This window comes from Mus caroli, unplaced genomic scaffold, assembly GCF_978045245.1.
Source record: "Mus caroli unplaced genomic scaffold, Mus_caroli_1 scaffold_4, whole genome shotgun sequence".
NCBI lineage: Eukaryota > Metazoa > Chordata > Mammalia > Rodentia > Muridae > Mus > Mus caroli.
The window spans coordinates 129,152,199-129,159,240 of record NW_028227259.1 but is presented as its reverse complement, the minus strand read 5'-3'; positions in this window follow the sequence as shown (position 1 = coordinate 129,159,240).

Here is a 7,042-nt window from a genome sequence, read left to right as displayed (position 1 = left end):
TGGATGCATGGATAGATGGATGGAAAGTGAACTGACTGTTGGATAGACAGGTAAATTGGGTAGGGGGATAGATATATAGGTAGATGAATGGATAGGTGAGTGGATGAACAGATGGATGGACATACAGATGGACAGATGGATAAATGAGTAGATAGACAGATGTGGTTCCCTGAGTCCCCCTTCATCTGGGGTGGCATCTGTGCAGGGTGGAGCATCATGGGCCAATCCCACCTACTCCTTCCTGCTCTTTGCTCCTTTCTGAGCTCCTGGTATCACATCCCAACCCTAGCCTCACTCAGATTGTTCACAAGGGTGGACAGGTGGGTAAGGGAAGTGGGTGGGTGGATAGATGGGTGGGTAAAGCAAGTGGGTAGATGGATGCATGGTTGGATGCATGGGTAGATGAGAGGGTGGGTGGATGGGTGAATAGGTAGATGAGTGGATAATGGATGAATAGATGGGTGGGTGGATGGATGGAAGGAAGGATGGATAGGTGGGTGGGTGGATGGATGAATGGGTGGATGACTGGATGGGTGTATAGATGGGAGGTGGGTGGGAGGATGGATGGGTAGGTAGATTTGTGGATGGATGAATAGATGGGTAGATAAATGAGTGGATATATGGGTTCATAAATGAGTGAATGGACAGATAGATAGAGTATATATGAATGGATGGCATCTCCAACTTGCCAAACTGTTTGTTTGTTTTTTTTTTTTAATGAGACAGGATTTCTCTATGTATCCGTGGTTGTCCTGGCACTCACTTTGTAGACCAGGCTGGCCTTCGAACTCAGAAATCCACCTGCATCTGCCTCCCAAGTGCTGGGATTAAAGGCGTGTGCCACCACCGCCCGGCTAAAAGATTTGATTTTTTTGTTGTTTTGTTTTTGTTTTTTTGAGACAGGGTTTCTCTGTATAGCCCTGGCTCTCCTGGAACTCACTTTGTAGACCAGGCTGGCCTCGAACTCAGAAATCTGCCTGCCTCTGCCTCCTGAGGGCTGGGATTAAAGGCGTGCACCACCACACCCGGCGGCTGTTGATATTTTGCTCCAGTTAGATAACTGTCTTTATGCACACACAACCCTGGGGTGCACTAGGGAATGGCACCCACTTGATGAACTGAAGGGACATCTCTTGACTCTGTCTGCTCGACAGCAAAGAGGAACAGGTTGTGGACTGACTTGGAGGGCTTGGGGAGAGACGGTGCCTGGTGGACAATGTCTGGGTCTCTCCTGCAGCTCAGGCTAGCAGCCTGTCCCTGACAGTGATGGCTTAGCGAGGACAGTGGCAAGTGAGCAGGTCATGAGGACTGACAGTGACATCTCTGCTCCACAGGAATAGATGTGGCCACGGAACAGGCCATGTGGGAGCCTCCTGCAGATACTTCTCAACCCACATCAGCTCCAGGAGTATGGCAGCTGGGTCTGAAGGCCATGTGGATCAGAGAGCCCTGACTGTGGGGGTGTGTGCAGAGCCACAGTGGGCAGATCTGAAGGGTCTGACAGAGAGTTAGAGTTCACACCCAACACAGGCAGCTGAGCAGCCTTGTACAACTAAAGGTTTTGCAGGTCCCTACTTCAAAAACAACCCCCCTCTCCCCGCCAAAAGCTTCTTCCTTGGCTCTGGGTCCTTCCATCAGCATGTTGAGGTTCCAGGCTTAGGGGTCATTTCCTGGGGGCCAGAGAATTCTATTCCACTCTGGTCCCTCATGCCATGCCACAGAGACCCTGTAGCTGTCCCATTCCAACCCCGAGGACTTAAAGATGCCACGTCTTGCCAGAGGGACACCCTCTTTGGGAGGTAAACCCAAAGCTTGACCCTGGAGGAATTCAGCCAGAGTGGATACTGTTTTCTTCTGGAAGGTTCCCTGGCTGCCGTTTACCCCGCCTCCTGGCCTTCCTCCCTAGGACTCCGTGCTGTTTTTCTGGCTTCCTTAGTTTGGTGACATTCGTGAGGGGGAAAAAATATTGCAGTGGGTAGGAAGGTCTTGCTCAAAATCCAAATGGAGGAGAAAAACAAGAGCAGAGAAGGTTAGAAAATAAAGATAGAAAAGCCCGGCTGGGAGCTGTGAATGTTATCCCAACGTTGGAGAAGCAGAGGAGGTCATCCTGGGCTACATAGTAAATCTGAGACCAAGCCTGGGCTACAGGACCATGTCTCAAAAAAAAAAAAAAAAAAGAGGTGGGGGGTGGGGATTGGGGAGGAGGAAGAAGGAGGGGAGGGGAAGGGGAGGAGAGGGGAAAGAAGAGAAATGAGAGGAGGGGGGGAGGAGGGGGAGGAAGAGGGAAGAGGCAGAGGAGGAGGGAGGAAATGGAGACAGACATGCTGAATTCTTTTGTTCAACAATTTCCTGAATTCTCTGGTTAACTGATTTCTCAGCACAGAAGCAAACCAGGGCTCTGCAGAGAGCCTGGCTGCGGAACCCATCCTCGAAGGGAGCGCCAGACTCCTGGCACACGGATGGAGCAAAAGAGGAAGGAACCTTTGCTCGGAAGCCAACAGGGCAGGGAGCCGGTCATCTGGAAGTTTCCAGTGATCTCCGCTCTTGGCTGGGCTCAGGAAGCAAAACCCGAATTTCCAGCTAGGCTTTAAGAAGGAAAGTCAGGGAGATAAGACCTGTCTCTTTTGCAAACCTTGCTGCTTCCAGGAAGCCCTCCGTGACCTCCTGTCCCACCGCCCCTTGCCCAGCCATTCCACCACCCAATATCCCTCTTTAACCCTTTCAAAAAGCATATGGCCTTCAGAAATTGTGAGGCTCCCCTTCTGACCCTCAGCAGCTGGAGGGGACGGGCACATGGTAAGTGTGTTGACCATCAACAGATCTTTCAAGTTCAAAGCACCTCAGAAGAAATAACAGAGGCCCCATTGCATTCTAAAGGCTCAGTCTCCGGGAGTTTCTCCATGGGAGAAGGTGTATGTTTGCTTTTGCTTTTTCTTTAATTTTTTTTTTTGCCCTATAGGCAATTCAATGAATGCAACTCTTGTATGAAGCTCAGCATGGACTAACCAGGGCAGTGTGTTGTTACAAGGGAGCGATTGTGGGGAGTGATGGGGAACCCTTGAGCTCTGGTGACTGCTGGCACCTGAGAGTGGCTACTGAACAGACCAGCCCCACCTTCCCATGCTGCTGGGAATTCTCTCTTCCCTGACCTTCCTTGTTAGGATGGTGGGTCCTGTCACAACCTTGAGTTCTGCCCGAATACTCTAGTGCTCTTGGGTCTTCTCCACTGTGTGTGTCTCTGTGAGTGGTGTGTCACAGAGGCCCTGTGGAAGCCATTCAGCATTCACTTCTCTGGGCGATTTAGGAGAATAGTTATAAAACCTTCTTGCAGTTCTCTTTCTCATTCCTTCCAGCCTCAGTGTGTGTGTGTGTACTGGTAAGCAGCATGTGTGTGTGCATACTTATGCATAGATGTGTGTGCATGTGTGTACTGGTTGTGTGTGCGCACAGGTGTGTATGTGTACATACCTGACGCAAACATGTATGTGCTGATATGCAGCTTGTGTGTTGTGTGTGGAGGCCAGAGCTCAACTGTTGGCTTTCTGAGATGCTGTCTGTCACTGACCTAGGTAGTCAGTGCTAAGGCTTTGCCAGACTCCGCCTCCCCAGCACTGGGATCACAAGCGCGCAGCCATACCTGCTTTGTTTGTTTGTTTTGTCTTTTCGAGACAGGGTTTCTCTGTGTAGCCCTGGCTGTCCTGGAACTCACTCTGTAGACCAGGCTGGCCTTGAACTCAGAAATCCGCCTGCCTCTGCCTCCCAAGTGCTGGGATTAAAGGCATGCGCCACCACTGCCCGGCTCCATACCTGCTTTTTTATGTTAGTGTATGGAATTGCACACAATTCCTCATAGTTTACTGACTACCCAGTCCCACCTGGAAGTTCCCACCCATGGAACTGAAATTCAGGTGTCCTTACAGGCCCTTCTCTGGGGCCTGCTGTCCGGTGCTGGATGACACTTGGTGTCCATAGTGGGTCTCATGGTATCACAGGAGACACTGCAGGGAAATCCTCCACGTGGGGCTGACCCGTGTCTCTCTGTGACTGCAGGCCGAGAGCTTTTATCACAGTGGCTGCTCCAGAGTCACCCCATGGCCCTCTTGGCCTCATGCTGCTGTGTTCTGCCCTGGACACACTGAAGCCTGTTTTTCTCAGGGACCCTGAGGATGCTCTGCCGGCTCCAAACAACTGAGGGCCCGGAAAACCTGGGACCCTCTGCGTGATGGCGTTGTTCTGTGTTCCTGGCCACCCAGACACACATGCAACCAAGATGGCCTCTCACAGGTATATGGAAATGGAAACCACAGGCCTCAGGTGGCAGTGGGGGCTGGCCACAAAAGAGAGCCAGTAGCCATAAAGAGACAAAGGGAATTTGCATCCATAATGGGGATAGGCGGATGTATCTCCATGCTCAGCGGTGCTAGAGCAGACACAACATGGAGATGAGGATCCACAACTCCTCATGTAGATGAGGATCCAAGGGTGTCAGAGGAGTCTGGAGAGCAGCGAGGAGGATTGGGGAACACAGAGAGGCCCAGGGCTGTGAGCTGTGCTGTGTGGGTTGGAGACCGTCTTGTCTCTGTGTATTATTAAAACCCTTGGAGAGCAGGGCAGTGGTGGTGCACACCTTTAAACCCAGCACAGCAACAGAGGCAGGTGAGTCTCTGAGTCGAAGGCCAGCCTGGTCTACAGAGTGAGTTCCAGGACAGCCAAGGCTACACAGAAAGATGGTGTCTTGAAACAAACAAACAAACAATAACCCAAAACAACAACAACAAAAACTCTAGGAATCTGTTCCAGAACACTGATATAACTGGGGGTGTTAATTAATTACTGTGTATCTGATTGGCTAGGCTAAAATGCACACAGAGGTACTGATGCAGGGGAGCTCTCATAGGAGCCGAAGAGGATGGGCGGGGCCAGGAGGTACCGGATTTTTGTACTCTCTGCTTAAGTTCCTGAAACTACCCTAAAAATAGTCTAAATACTTAAAATATGCCAACTGATCTATATAAGCATCTAGACTTGAAATCTAGCTGTGTGACAAACTAGCTGAGTGTTCCTGTGCCTGTTGCTCAACCTCTCTGGGCCCTGTGCTTCCTCACCTGTTACCAGATGTCTTACCAGCTCATTAGGTCGTCCCTCAATGTGTCAGAAGCTTGGAGAAGGGGGGATGGACATTGTGTTTGGTGGCTGTCTACACATCTTGACTTTTAGTCAAATCATTTTAGTATTTGGACAATATCCTTAGTCTCTCTGCCCCAGTTTCCTGGTCTGTAAAATGGACCACACAATAGCACCTCCCACAAGGTCGTGAAGTGCCAGAATAAGTTGGTAGAAGAATCAGCACAAAAGAAGTGTTGTAGAAGGTCTGGTGGCTGTCACTGTTGCTATTACCATTAAAATCATTGTCACTAATACTTGGCTCCATAGACAGCCACTGGTGGTAGCTGTCGCTTAAGTGGCCTAGGAAGTCTTGGATAGGACCCAGGCTATTAATAGCAGTTCTTTCCCTGGAAATTAGCTATGGGTACAAACATGTCTGGCTTACTTTCAAGGAAATGGGGACACCCCATGTGGCCAGTTCCAGTTCTCTAACCCCTCACCCCCTTTCACAGGCCTCCTAGGGGAGGGCTGTGAGCCCAGGGCTCACTCACCAAGGAGGGTAAAACTGTTGCTCTGAGATGAAGCATTTGGTCAGGCCCAGATCTTGTCCCCAGGCTGGCCAACTGGACCCCTCACTGGGCTGCTGGGACCTCTGCCCTTCATGCCTTCCTCCAGCTGCATGATGTAGGCTTGCATGAATGACCCCTGACCTCAGGGCACCTCAGGGCATGCATCAGACGCCAGGAGTGGGGGTTGACAGGGATACCCTTGGCCAATTGGCAGAACAGCAGGCCTAGAAGCATCTGAGGTCCAGTGGCTCTGCCATCCTCATGTGCATGGCCAGGCTTGGCACTCTTGCTCACTCTGTGTGTCTTTGCTTCCTGTTTCCCTGAGTGAGTCTGAACATTGCAAAGACACAGAGTGGCTTCTATAGAGCACTTCCTGAGTGGGCAGGGTGGGTTCACTCAGATTGTCCACAAAGATGGACGGGTGGCTGGTTGGCTGGGTAGATAGATAAATGGGTAGATAAGTCAATAGATGGTTGGATAGATGGATAGGTAGATGGATTAATGAATATAAGAGTGGATGGATAAAAGGGAAAATAAGTGGATGGATGGATAGATGGATGGAAAGTGAACTGACAGTTGGATGGATAGACAGGTAAATTGAGTAGGTGAATAGATAGATAGGTAGATGGACAAATAAGGATGGATAGACAGATAGATAAATGAATTGACAGGCAGATGTGGTCCCCTGAGTCCCCCTTCATCTGAGGTGGCATCTGTGCAGGGTAGAGCATCATGGGACAATCCTGCTGTCTTCTTTGTCAGGATTTCTATTCCTGCACAAACATCATGACCAAGAAGCAAGTTGGGGAGGAAAGGGTTTATTCAGCTTACACTTCCACACTGCTGTTCATCACCAAAGGAAGTCGGGACTGAAACTCAAGCAGGTCAGGAAGCAGGAGCTGATGCAGAGGCCATGGAGGGATGTTACTGGCTTGCTTCCCCTGGCTTGCTCAGCTTGCTTTCTTACAAAACCCAAGACTACCAGCCCAGGGATGGCACCACCCACAAGGGGCCCTTCCCCTTGAGAAAATGCCCCACAGCTGGATCTCATGGAGGCGCTTCCCCAACTGAAGCTCCTTTCTCTGTGATAACTCCAGCCTGTGTCAAGTTGGCATACAAAACCAGCCAATACACCCACCTACTCCCTCCTGCTCTCTGCTCCTTTCTCAGCTCCTGGTATCACATCCCAACCCTAGCCTGTCTCTGCTTTTTTTTTTTGGGGGGGGGTCAACCATCAACCTAAACCCACCTCCACCTCTGGGTCCAAATGTACCCAAGTTCCTACATACACACTGTGTTCCTGTGAGCCCTGAAGAGCTGAGAACAGCCATAGTAGAGTAACAGAGCTCTTCAGGAGGGACCCTGAA